The sequence below is a fragment of the Canis lupus genome, chromosome 28, assembly GCF_048164855.1.
Source record: "Canis lupus baileyi chromosome 28, mCanLup2.hap1, whole genome shotgun sequence".
NCBI classification, from domain to species: domain Eukaryota; kingdom Metazoa; phylum Chordata; class Mammalia; order Carnivora; family Canidae; genus Canis; species Canis lupus.
In genome coordinates, this window is record NC_132865.1 from 17,449,782 (window position 1) to 17,464,376 (window position 14,595).

At 34.9% G+C, this 14,595-nt stretch overlaps 1 long non-coding RNA gene across 1 annotated transcript; it reads left to right on the forward strand.

The window, feature by feature from the left end:
- The first annotated feature begins 2,346 nt into the window (after positions 1-2,346).
- On the forward strand, positions 2,347-13,744 carry LOC140619962 (uncharacterized). The gene is made up of 5 exons (XR_012019719.1): positions 2,347-2,541; positions 8,178-8,394; positions 8,800-9,032; positions 10,340-10,427; positions 13,576-13,744. It is a non-coding gene; the product is annotated as an uncharacterized lncRNA (long non-coding RNA).
- Positions 13,745-14,595: the final 851 nt, after the last annotated feature.

Consider the following 14,595-nt stretch of genomic DNA (forward strand, 5'->3'; position numbering starts at 1 on the left):
TTCCAGGCACATGTCTAAGGAGCAGTGTTTACAGAGCACCGCAAACGGTGGACTTAAACAAACTGATTCTATTCACACCAAGTAGCTGCAGAATTACTGCATGGCCAGCTTAAGACACACATACACACTCGTACATGCATGCACACACACACAGACATACAAAACTTCACGATTCTAGTGAAGCTTCCAAATATGAACAGTATTAGAATTCAGGAAAAAAATAACAAGCTCAAATCAATACGTTTGCGGGATTCACATAAGCAGCATCGTATTTCTCTAGATTTCCCTATATAAACTAATTCACAATTCATTAGGAAGTTCTGTTAAGTCTCTGCTTCACATTCACTGCCCTTCTATTACACTGTTGATCTGTGATTAAATGTTCTAATAAAATTAACTGGCTTTGCTACAAACAGAACATCTGGAGCTATGTTTAATTTCATGTCAAACACACACAGGAAACACCTGTCTAGGTGAAGTAATTTTTTTTTAAAAAAATGACATTAATCCATCTGTTTTGGAAAACGGTGTCATGGTTGTCACATTAAAAGGTAATATCAACAAACACAGAAACCCTAAATTGCTTTGGAGCATACGTTTTCTAAAATTAACAAAAAATGGCTTATCCAAATGTTATTGTGTCAGTCTTATTTTGTGCTGAATAATAAGAGGCCTTCTTTAACTCAGCAACTTTCAATACCTGCGCTGTAAAACTTCCAGATGTTAAGTCAGTCTCTGTACTTAAAAGATTAAAACCACTGGTGTGATTCTTTATCTAAATATCTGTGCTGAGATCAAACTAACACAGTCCACTGGTTTCTTCATACAATAAGGTAGGCTTTACATACATTTTAAAGTGTATAAAAGCATGAATAAATGATTTTTATATGATGTCAATGAACAAGTATATGCTTTTCAGAAATTAAATCTTCACATGTATGTATAGTTAGCAGTGGCTTCTGATAGAAAGATGAGTACATAACGTAAGCCTGATTGAGAAATGGCAGTATGTTATTTATGATCGTTTTTCCTCCTTTCATTCAGTTTGTTTTGGTATTCTTAGCTTATTGGGTTCCAAAGTGCTTTCTCTAAATTTTCCTTCTAGTTTCTATTTCTTTGTAGAACACAAGTGGACTGCCAAGCTGGTAGGGTGTTTTTTTTTTTTTTTTTTTTTTTTTTTTTTACATGCTTTTTAATAACGGTTTAGTGACTTCCTTATCTTGTGAGTCATACTATTTTCTCATTTAAGAAAGGATGCAGTTGAAGAGTAAAAACACTAAACTTGACCAGAATCATCAGACCTAAAATGTCTTTAATACAGATGTTCTTTGCAAACTTTTGCATTGAAGTGCATCCTGAGGCAAAGCGGAAATTCTTGGTAAGGGGAGGAGGTGAGGTTGGTGAGGAGGTGAGAGGTTTAAAGGCACAGTCCACGAAGCCTGTCTTTATCTTGTGTACTCTTAAAAATGTAATAGGAATTTCTAATTCTACCCCCCTGTACTGCTATTCATGTAAAAGGGTGCTATTTTATTTTATGTTGTTTTTCTAAAATATTTTTAAAATAAATTTAATGTTCCAAGAAGACATGCCTTAAATCTCCCAGCTCTCCTGCAGCATGACTTCACCTACTCACAGCACCCAGTTTTGTGTCCTCAGAGCGTAGGCACTGAAGGAAATTAAGGGAAACAATTTTTTTAAAGGCCATCATGCCAGCCTGGAGTGTTCTGGAAAATTACAATAAGGTTTTATTTTAAAAGCATGGTTAGTAGAATGAAATGATACAGATTTGTTAACTATGGCTAAGAATAGATTTTATCACAGGTAACAATCTGAGAATACTTTTAAACTTAATTTGAAATGTTAGTGTTTAACTCTGTCAATAAATTATTGGTGTTATGGATGTTCATAGTTGTGACAGATTTTTATGCTGTTTACTTCTGGAGCGGCTGAGAGACATAGCAGAGGTGAAGGTTTTGGCTGACTCCTGGCTGAATTCTAACAGAAGTAGTTAGAACGTGTTAAAAAAGGGAGACTGAGCACATCTCTTAGTTGTAAATATTGCATATTAAAGCAGACTGGAGATATATAGCTAGGGAAAGAGTGGCCAAGTGTAGGAAGTACAGGTAGGAAGTAGAGGCATTGTAGAGAATGACACTCAAATGAATAAACTATTTCTGGTTGTCTAGTGACAAATTTTCCTAGGACCACATTGATGCTGAACTCCTATAATGGAATCTCAGTGCTAGTAAGTGTCATGTCATAGTCTCTAGAACCCTGAGTTCCACTGTCATATGTCAAAACTTTGTCCCTTGGCTAGGAGGGAAGTGGGGCGGGTAGGATCTTGAACTTCTGATGTGTCCACTAGCACAGCTCTCTCTGTCTCTCTATTTTAACTGAGTTTCTTTATGAGGTGTTTTTTTGTAGGTGGTCTTCTGCTACTGAAAATATTTGTTTGAACTATTGGTTTGCCCAAACATATATGTTTAAGTCATTTTAAGTTGCTTTCAGTTTTCAGTTGCAACACGTCTGATTCCATAAAAGGTAATGTTGTTACTGATTACTTGTGTTTTGGTAGTGAAACATTTTGCTGAGGATGACATTGATGCTTCCAAAAGTTATCCAAAGATAATATTTGTATCTATTATGATATAATGAAACAGTATTAATTACTTAGACCAGAGGTTGGCATACTTTTTCTGTAAAGTGCCAGTGTATAGATATTTTCAGGTTTATGGACCTCATGATCTCTGTCACAAACACTCAAGGCTACCATTGTACTGAGAAAGAAGATGAGAGATAAAACAAAAAATGGGCATGGCTGTGTCCCAATAAAACTTTATTTACAAAAGAGGCAATGGCCTGGATTTGGCCAGCAGGTTGTGGTTTGCTCACCCTTGACTTAAACTGTGGGAAACTATGGAAATCTATGGAAATTTTAGACCATAAAATCAATAATCATCATATAAATTAAAACACATGGATCTCAAAATTTGGAAACATTGCAATATTTTCTCAATTATATGCATGAGATATTGTCCTTATGCCATGAAAACATTATTTCAAAATTTTACACCTAACCCAAATTGGGCATTCTGAGAAGGTACTCAATTTCCAAATCTAAGTAGTAGAACTAAAGTAAATTTAGCCTTGGTAGTATGAACTGTTGGAGTAATGCAAAGAAAATATAAATAAATATAAAGTATGATAACTTTCATAAAATTGATGCAGTGTAAATTTGTGCAAAATAAATAACTAGAACAGGTAATCATAAACTGTCATGAATTCTAGGATAATTTGCTTGTTATTAAAGCAAAAGCTGATTGATTAATCACAATAAATACTGAATTTTCTATAAGAGAATATTAGATTGTTACTTTGAATTCTAAGAAAAGATAAACTAGTTGGGTCATTATAGCAAGAAACAAAAACAGAGAGAGCAAACAAACACAAAACAAATACCAAAACCAAAAATCTTCATAGAACAAATGATATGGAAGAAGCAAGCATTGTGGAAAATCCTAAATCTTCAGGTCTTGTTTCTCTCTTCTGTTGATGGTGGTCTTGGTGGTAGTGTGATGTCTCTTCTATGTCTAAATTTTCATAATTCAATTATATGTTATGATTTCAGGAGAGGGAAAATCAAAACAAAGTTTTCCAGAACAACACAAACAAATTACTTGGAAACTAAAATGATTAAAAATTGATGTCTGAATCCATTTAAGGAAACTTCCTTAATGTCTTGACATGGAACACTATATTATTTCAATTGTGTATCTCTTTTGCACAATAGTAGAAGCCTGGCAGCCAGTTACAGAATACTTCTGTCCTTTGCCTCTATTAGTTTTCACTATGAACCCTCTGTTTGGAACACTTTTCTTCTGGTTGTCATATATATGCACAGTCAGCTTGGCCTCCAGGACTGCCTAAACTGTATATTCTTGTTGAAACCTTCCCAAGGACCCTGGGCCTCTTCAAGGTTAATGTTGTTCATTTTCTCCTCCTTGAATCTTTGACATAAGTTTATTGTTAATGTGTTTTTACAAATGAGGAAATTGAGGCTCAGGCTCAGTGCCACAGCTGGTAAGTAATGGAGCTAGTATTCCACACCAGGTCAGTCTGACCCCAAATCTTATACTGCTAACACTGTCTTGTGAGAGACATATGACAACATAGGCCGGTAGGGATAAAGCAAAAGTAGTGGAGGTCATGACTTTTCTAATTATGAAAGTAGGGCATGTAGATTGAAAAATATTTGGGAATAGAGGAAAATGTAAAGAAGGTTAGGAAAACAATGTATTTCCGCAGATTTTTTTTTTAAGAGATTTTATTTATTTATTCATGAGATACACACAGAAAGAGGCAGAGACATAGGCAGAGGGAGAAGAAGGCTCCCCGCAGGGAGCCTGATGTGGGGACTTGATTCCAGGACCCCAGGATCACAGGGTCAAAGGCAGACACTCAACCACTGAACCACTCAGGTGCCCCTCCACAGATTATTTATTTAGATCATTTTGCTGTTCTTATTTTGCATGGTTTTCTTTTAATATATGTAATGAATACAATTTTGTTTCCTGCTTTTCTAACCTAACACACAGTAAGCAATTTGCATGCAGTAACATATTCTACATAAAATAATTTTCAATGGCTGCATAACCATATTATGTGATCAAAAGGATATAGCACAATTAGTTTCTGAATACAATGGTTATCTTCAATTTTCCCATATAAGTTTTATAGTATACATATAGATATATACTCATACATACACATCATGCTATTTTCAATTTTTAAAAACACGTTCTTAAAATTGGAATGAATGAGTCAGAAGCTATGAACATTTTTATGGTTCTTGATAGAAATTGATAAAATTTTTACTTGGATAGTACAAGGATACATGGATGGCACAGTGCATGGAACATTGTAAACACTCAAGAAATGATACCTATATTTTCAAATTGTCATCCAGAAAGGTGATGATAGTTTGCATTTCTATCCAGTTTACGTGGGCAGTCATCTCACGCTAAACTGGCTAGTACTGACTGCTTAAACATTTAAGGTGTCTTATTTAATTAATAATGCTTCCATTGTTATTTTACCTTGAATAAATAAATCATATAGGCCAGAAATATCAAACCCCACAATTTTTTAGATGATTTCCCTTTGGATTATCATTATTCATTTTTGAACAGAGGAGAAAATGATGTATGAAATTTCTCATCTGATCCTAGCAGTTTCCTTTTAAAATACTTCTTTGTTTACAGATGTAATATATGGGAGATATATCTCCTAACTGGAATATTCTGAAATTCTTTGCCTAGAATTCCTGGATATTTTTAGTAAAATTTTAGTAACTTTTTGAAACATATTTATAATGTTTAATTTTCTGTATTAATTTAAAGGCAAAAATAGTGGGATACTTTTTATTATTATTTTTGAACTATACACCAATATACAAAGTTGTTTTGAAAGTCTGCTAATAACAAATGAACTAAAAACCATCCTGTTTAAATTTATACTCTGAAATTAATTCAGGAATCTTAATTTCAATTTGTCATGGTTAAATTTGAGAAATCATCAATATTCAGCAGTTCATTATAAATAGCCTCATGTTCTTTGATTACCAATGTGTTATTTGAATTTGCATATGGTTAAGGTGTTTAGCTTTGTTTATTACTCTTTTATTATTTTTTCAAATGCATTTTTTCTCTCTAGTGTTTAGGAGTCTTAATATAATTGATGTTTATAAGACTTCTTTTGATCAAGGCAGGATTTGTTTAAAATACACGTGAAATAGCTATAGTCTGCTTTTCTCAAGTGCAGATGTCACTCTACCTCAGACCCAATAATTCTACAGTTAGTACATGGCCAATTTACTCCCGACAAATATCTGTGTTCTGAAGCTTTATTTATATCATTTGGTTTTCTACAGTTGGACTTACAAATTTATACCCCCAACAAATTTGATCCCATGCTAATCCATGGCATATTTTGATCATTCCTATGTAATAAAGTTCTTCTCTTTTATGTGGGAGGGAAAAAAATCTCCTGTCTAATACAAACAACATTATCTCTAAAACTGTGATACATCATCATACATGCAAAACCAAAGCTGCACTAGACTAGACTGGCAGATTAGATGAACCACTTCAATTTTCCATCAATCAAATTATGGTTTATTGTTCAGCTGAACTACCTCAGGCAACACAAATCTAAAAAACTGTCATTTTGGAAACATTACATTTTTTTCCTTGTCACATTATAACCCAAGCTATAGTCATAAAAAAGAATGTCATGCCATTACTGACTCATAATATCCCTTAATTTAAGAACAGCTAATTCATCTGTATATTGGGCTTGGTGCCTACATTTAAAGATGATAGCAATGTTGGGTTATATTATCTAGCCACATTGCTACCTTGGTTATTTCCAAGATAATGGTGACTTAAAAATTATTCAATTCAACAAAGGGTGGTTGCTGAAAATGGTAGCTTAATGACTAGAGTAGACAATAAACAATTGCAATTTTTTACTCATCTAAAAATTTAATTGGTTTGTGTGTAAAACGGAATTAAAATTTGATATCTGAAATAAAATAGTAACTTACTTTTAGTTTTCTTCATTTTTGTAATAGGGAAAAAGTGAGTCATCAGTCAGGTTGGAAGTTTAACAAAAACGAGAAGCAACCAAACTCTAATATCCAGAATATTAAAACTCTGATTACATTCGGTCTCCCACAAGTGTATCAATACATTTTTTGACATTTATTCTGTGACATTCCTCTTAGGTTGAGGAATGATCATCGATGCCTTTGCATTTATAAAGCTTTTCTCTCAGCTCACCTTAGATGTATGAAACAAGCTGATGGCATTTCTATAGCCAGAGATATTTAGTTGAATGCATGCAACAGTGATGATTGCTTTTCTTTGTAGCATAGGTATTACAATTTGGAAAGTGAGGAGGGAAAATGACAAAATAAATTTTATTCTCAAAATACAATTCCCTCAAAATTGAATGAGATATTTGTGCAATAATGAACCTTGTTAAAACCATGGTGGCTTCCAGTTGCTGTAGACTCATATTTATACTTAAAATGTGTTCATGATTACTTGAAGGCATAAACCCGTTCAAGAAATAATACTCATAAATAATACATGCTAAAGCCCAAAGATAATCAGACAAGTTATAAGAATATACCTCCCTCCACAAATGTATGTCATTGCTACATTTCATGAAAGGCCACTTAATTGACTACCAGATAAAGGAATAAACCTGCTAAAAGAATAGATTTACTGTGCACTGAGGCAATGCATTTAAGAGGTCTCCACTGAATAAAAAACTAGTTCCATTGGCTGAGCGAAGATATGTTCTTGAACGCGTTGGGACTTATTAACTGAACTTTTATGTGCCTTTTATGCATCATTTATTTTTGAAAAATCAGGAATTTTCATGATAGCAATTACTTATGTACCAAAGTCATGCAAAATTCCTGTGGTTGGTACCACAAAATTCACCCCAAGGAGGGACCTTACCCTCTTTTTAACACCTCTGGAGTTTAGGACAAAAAACAAGGAAGTGATATAACACCAAAGGAGGTGTATATGGCTCCACCGAATGCTGTGGGTTTTCTGTAAGAAAGTAGCTTGAAGACCTTCTGCTAACTCTTCTGGAGATTTTATTTTATAGGCATGGAAGCCAAAAAAAATATTGAATCATTTTTTGCAAATATGAGGATCATAATAACTCCTAACATTTATTGAGAGCTTACTATTTGCCTAAGCAAATGTGTAACATTTGGTTATTTGTATCCTTTTTTGTGCAAATATGTCTATGTTTGGCATGACTGTAAACATCTTCATTCTGTCTTATTTAGCCAAGATTTGTGTTTGCCTGCTCTGAAATTCATTCCTCACGATAAAAGTACAAAAACTACTGGCAATAAAGCTCTGTGTTTGGTTCAGCTTCACTATAAAACCCAGTGTTTCTCAACACTGTGTAATTAAATGCAAATGCTAGGTTATAATTATATTATGGGTGTGACTAAAACAGACCAAGGGAAGGAAATTCTTAGTTAAATCTGCTTCTACCTTGTTGTTTCTAGGTTTCCTGTGGTTTCTTCGCTCAATTTTTAAATGGTATTTGATCTAAAGAATCTAATTTAACTCTTCATTTCATTCAAGGTTTAACTGAATGTTCAGGTTTTCAATCTCCCAGATGGACCCCGGGACTATATGGATGAAACAGTCTTTTTCTCCTGATATCTTGCAACATTGCGGTCCTGTTTATTTTTTCTTGTTGATGGACAAACAAATGGTTGAATGGACCAGCGGTGATTCTGTTTGAGGCTGGGAACCCTTCATGAAGAAGAGTGCCTGGTGTGGCTTGCTTCTAAATAAGGTTCGTGTTGTCAGACTCATCCTTCTCCCTCCTTTCACTACACCTTACATCTGCTCCCCACCTCTTCTGCCCCTTCTTTCTGTTCCCTTTTTTTTTCTGCACAGATAGTAGCAATAGTGGCATCAAGAATAATTAGTTACTGTAAAAGTAGGATGGTTGATAATTTAAAAACAAACAATCCTGGCCATTTTTTTTCCTAATGAAAGTCAATTAAAAAGCTACTAACAGATGTATGTGAAATTTTTAACACCAGGGAAAGTAGCTTTAAAACTGTTTGTCTATTGTTTACTATTTTCTCCCAATGCTTGAGGGGGTGAGACCTGAGAAAGAGGCTTTCTGTGGACCGAGGTCCTCAGAAGCATCTGTAGAGCTGTCTAACTACTTCTTCGAATACTTGCATTGCAGAGCCACCCAGATCTCATTTTCTGAATGTGCAAGTCTGAGATCCAGAGCTGTGGAAAGACTCAGGCCATGCCACACAGCCTTTGAAGACTAGATGAAGATCAGTTCTTTGACCCTTAGGTTAGAGTGCTTATTCCCACATTTTGGTAGTTCTTCGATATTGGCCATCAGCCTGGGGCTGACCCATGAAGAAGGATGTCTTCGTCCTCAGCTAAAAGAAGAAAAGCCACAAAAAGGTGATTTTTTCATAGAGCTGACTGTATTTCATTAAAAAAAGAAGTGTCTCAAACTTTGGTGTGGCAGTGTCTGTTCTTGTGTGAAATGGTGGTGAAAGCAGTTTATGCTTGTTTTGCCTTTGTTTGTTTTTAAATGTCTTTTCTTGGCAAAATTAAAATGTTGGCAACCCAATGATGGAACTCATATATTTATTTGAAATTTCACTGCTCCATGAAATCTAAAAGTCTGGGAAGCAGGGCAGTAGACTGCCTCCTTCTCTTTCCCCAGTCCCAGATGGGCACTGCTGTGAATCCCTCCTTCTTTCAATTTCCTTTTTGGCAGAATATGTCCTATGATTTTTGGCTACAGGCTGTGGAAACCTCCATGGGTGGAAGGTTAGCAGGCTTAGGGTTTAGACTCAGTTATGCCACCAATGAGGCTGCCGCATCTGTCAAGCCATTAGCCTGGTTTTGGTTGTTCTTATAAAAATGAAAAGGTTGGTTGAGCTAATTTGAGAATTTTGAGTTCCTTCTCCTTGTGTGTCTTTAGAAGTTTCAAGTTCTATTTGTGAGGCAGGGTTTATAGAATAGCGTTTCATTAATTTGAACTAAAGAGACTTGGTGTTAAGAAAATGAGGATGGGGAGAAGTAAAGAGATAGAGGATTCAATTTCATTTCCATGAAGACAGCAAATTCTGGTGACCAATATACAGAACTCCAAATTGTTTGCTCCATTTATTAAAGCACCCAGGTCTCTTTTTGGTCCTTCCTTTGCTTACATTTTGGTGCTCTGTGTGTCTGGCATTAGTTTACATAATTAAATTTGAATTTATGCACATTGAAAATTTCCCTAAATGTCTTCTCTTTGTGTATATATTGTCATCTTGATAGAAAGAACCTGGAATCTGGGGCTAAGAGCTGAGTTGGGAATCTAGTTCTGTCATTTAATTGTTAGGTGACTCCAAGTGAATTCTCTGACTTCCTTTATGGAAACTTTAATAAATAAATGAGATTATAATTATGAACACAGGTTGTAAGTATAAAAATCTATGTAAATATCAGGCAGGCATATTATGCATCTGATCTGTATTTTACACATGGTACACATGATGGATTGATATTACCTGCCTAAGTTTATCTACATATTCCACAGTTTTTATGGAATAACTACATGGCCTAAGGATTGATTGATTTTTACTTTCTCCCTTTCTTTTATGGATGAAAAGTAAAACATAAATGTCTCTCTTTTTTATTATGAAAAGTCTTTTCTGTGTAGTCCCTCTATGGATTTGTCTACATATTTCTCATCTTTTGGCTTTTTCTCCTAGGCTCAGGAGTCACTGAATACCCTCAACTCATTTAAGCAATGATGGTCCACTTTGTTGTCTGCAAAAAACCCACAAGTTTCTTAGTAAGGTATGCCAGACTTTTTATATGTTTACTCCAAAATATATTTCCAGTCTTCTTCCTTGCCCTCTATGCTCTGGATAGACTTCCCAAACTGCCCTGTGAACCATTTTTAGGGTGGAATTCCTGCCTTACCACTCATCTGGCAAATTCCTACTCATCCTACTCCATTCTTCTTCTAACTCTCCATTCTGCTTCTAACTAAAAGCATTAGTCTTTTTTTCTGTGAACCCCCTGTATCCCTCTCTGATATCTTTATGTTGCAACATATATGTATTACACTGTAAATTTTAATAGTATTATTCCTTATAAGCTAAGAATAGTGTTTCCTGAGACTTTGTGTCTCTTGTTGCCTATTAAAGCATCTGGTAGATAGCAAATACTTAGTACAGGGTTGTAGGTTTATCAGTACAACAATATCAGTACAGATGTTGATATTTTGTCACCTAGGTTTTGTCTAGTAAATTTCAATTAAGACATAATCAGGGGACACCTGGGTGGGCCAGTCAGTTGAGCATGTGACTCTTGATTTTGGCTCAGTCATGATTGCAGGATCCTGGGATTGGCCTTGAGTTGGCCTCCACACTCAATAGGGAGTCTGCTTGAAGATTCTCTCCTCCTTTCTCGGCTTTTCCTCCTGCTTATGTGTGCTTTCTTTCTCTCTCAAATAAATAAATAAATCTTAAAAAAAAAGAAGGTTATGGTTAGAGGTTTCTTTTCCTTGCTTTTTCTTTTCTCCCAAACAACAAAATTACTAAATTCAATCATTTGCAATGTGGTATATTTGGTCATATTCCGTACTAAATCACTAAAATATGTGACTAATTATTTAAGTTTATCTTGTTCACATGCATCAACTAGGCAGCAATCCAATTAATTGTATGGTGGGCAATTTTCAAAAGCTGATTTAGACTCTCAAAATAAGGGCATCTTCTTCACATCTCTTAGGGCTTCCTCTTCATTATTAAGTGTAATTGTAGTTAAATACATTATTTTACTTTTTCATACTATTATGAAATTATACAATACATAGTAATTCTTAATGAAATTCCATGAAAAGATGGGAAGAGGAGGACAGAAAAAATCCAAAGGTTTGCTGATTTCTAAAGAGAATGCATACTTTTTGAAAGCAAGATGGTCAAAATTAATTTTAGGAAAACAATCTTGCCCACCCACTAGTAAGCTTTTGCCATTTAAATGTACCAGGTTTAAAATAATTAAGAAATGGAACAGAGAAGGACAATATTGGTAAATTAGTAACAACAATATAACTAAATTGAGGGATAATTCATAATGTTCCCACCCACTGACTTAAATTTTTTTAACTCGTCATTTCACAAAATAAATTTGGAATGGATTTGGATAGTGATTTCCAAACATTCCAAACATTCAAATATTTGCTTCAGCTTGATTTCTTCTTAAATCATCATCTGCTAGATACTAATAATTGCAACCAAAATTGAAGGCCAAGTCAGAAACAAAATCATTTTTTTTAATACCTTTGACCTAATTTATTCAGTGTGTCTTCTGACTGCTATGCACGTGAGTGTGTGTGTGTGTGTGTGTGTGTGTGTGTGTGTGTGTTGGTACAGAGGTGGGGTCAGTGATGAAGGAATTGTGAACTGGGTCTCTTTAACAGTTTCCAAACCCCAAAATCAATGCCTTTAATTTGGTTGTTTATCCAACCTCTCCCAACTACTTCAAATCTTTTAAGGAATGTGTGTGAACAAACAGAATGACTGAGTATCTTAATTATTTATTTGTTTATTTTTCTATCAAGGAACACCTCCATCATAGTTTTGGTTTCTTGAGAAACAGACTCTGAGAAATGCATGCAGCGTGTTTATTGACAAGTGATTTGAGGAATAAGTCTTGTGAAGGAGTTAAGGAAGCAAGAATGGGCAGAGGGGGCAGTTGAATTGTAATGCATTTGCAAGAAAGGCCATATTAGAGCTCATAAGAAGCTCTGGACTTGAGGTGCACTTCAGAGATGTCTCAAATGGGGAAAGGGAGCTAACTATGTCATCTAGTCATTAGTTATGGATTTCTCCTCCTCTGTAGGCCTTCCTCCTTTTCCAGGTAAAATAACTAAGGCAGCTCTCCTTGGCCAAGGACAATTCCTGGGAAGGGACTAACTATTATGTCACTGACAGGCAATATCTGGGGAGATGGATACTTTGGTCCTCAAAGGAGACACCTAATTCATGCCCAACAGCATCCACTGCAGTTCTCCAATGAAGTATCATCCCTGCAGTGTCAACCTTGAAGCAATGACTAGGTGAGGTCAATAAATACCATAAGCTATTTCTGGATAATCTCTATTAATTGTCCCAACTCTAGAAATATCCAGTTTATCCTTCCTCTCCTTAGGTTGTTTTTTAGTTCATAATAAAACATCATAGATAAGGTGGCTTATATACAACACACATTTATTTCTCATAGTTCTGGAGGCTGGGAAGTCCAAGATCAAAGCTCCAGCAGATTCTGTGTCTGGTGAGAGCCTGCTTTTTCTTCATAGATGGCCATCTTGTCTCTGTCTCCTTACATGGCATAAGGGCCAAAGGAATTCTCTGAGGATTTATTTTTTTTTATAAAGACACTAATTCCATTCATTAAAGCTCCACTATCATGACTTAATCACTTCTCGCAGGCACTGTCTCCAAATACCATCACAATGAAGAATAGATTTTAACATATGAATTTGGAAGGGATGTAAATTTTCAGTCTATAGCAGATAGTAAAATCCTTGAAGCCTGAGTTAGATCTATTATTTTCTTATTTCTTTGAATTTTTCCCATTATGAATAGCTGAATGACTCTCTCTCTTTATATCTACCTACCTATCTATCCATATATATATATAATTTATTTTTATTTTATTACATGTAGATAAATAAAACAAAAATAAATAAAAATATACAAAGTCAACTGGTCAATGAGAACCTTTACCTTCAGGAGATATGTGAAGGAGATGTATTCAGTGCTCTTCAGTTAAGACACATTTTTCTTCCATTTTCTTTTTCTTTCTCCCTGATTCAAGCCATCATCTTTCCTATAATAAAATCATGCTCTAGTGTGTTTCTCCCTCAGAAAATATATTAATACATGATGAGTATTGTAGGTAAAATGATGAGTATACCAAATGTCCTTTTTTTTAGGTAGAGGGGCAGGAGAAACAATGGAAGAGGAAGAGAATCTTAAGCAGGCTCTATGCCCAGCTCAAAGCTTGATGTGGGGTTCCATCTCATGACCTGAGCAGAAATCAAGAGTTGGATGCTTAACTGACTCAGCCACCTGGTGTCCATGATATCCATGTTTTAATCATCAGCATGTGTGAGTATGTTTCCTTACCTGGCTAAAGAGACTACAGATGTGAATAAGGGAAATATCTTGAAATGAGATTTGACTGCCTTATTCAAGTGGGTCCACTGTTAATCATGAGGATACTTAAATAATAGAAGAGGGACATAGAAAGTTAAAATCAGAGAGAGATCTGAAGATGCTACCTAGATGGATTTGAAGATGGAGGAAGGGGCCACAAGCTTTTGAATGCAAGTAGCCCCTAAAAGTGGGAAAAGATAAAGAAATAGCTCCTTGCACTGAACTTCTAGAAGAAATACAGTCTTAGAAACACCTTGATTTTAGACCACTGATATGGATTTTGGACTTTTGACCTCTAGAACTACACAGTAATGAAAATGTATTGTTAGAAACCACTAACTTTGTAGTAATTTGTTATAACAGCAATAAGAAATGAATAAAATGAGTTTTGTCTACTTGAAGCTATATACTGGACATTTGTATGTTTCTGTAACAGTAATTTCTTGTTTTTCAAAGTCCAAATAAAGAACAAGACTTATTAGTGAAACTTATTATTGGAAACTATATTTCCAATATAGTTGGAAATATGAAAGACAGGAGATCCTTTTTAGTTTGATAGATACCCTATGTTTATCGTTCTTGGTGTTTTAAAACATTTGAAACAAAATTTTAAAATAATCGGATTTCACATATAAATCTGGATTTCCAGCTTTAAAAATAAAAAATCAATACTGAACCTGGATTTTCAGATAGCATCATCTTTTTATAGTTGAGTGGTAGCTGTGCTTGTGAGACACAGCATGACCTCTCTAGATGGCCATACTCTCTACCCTCACACAGATGTGCTTAGCCCTTAT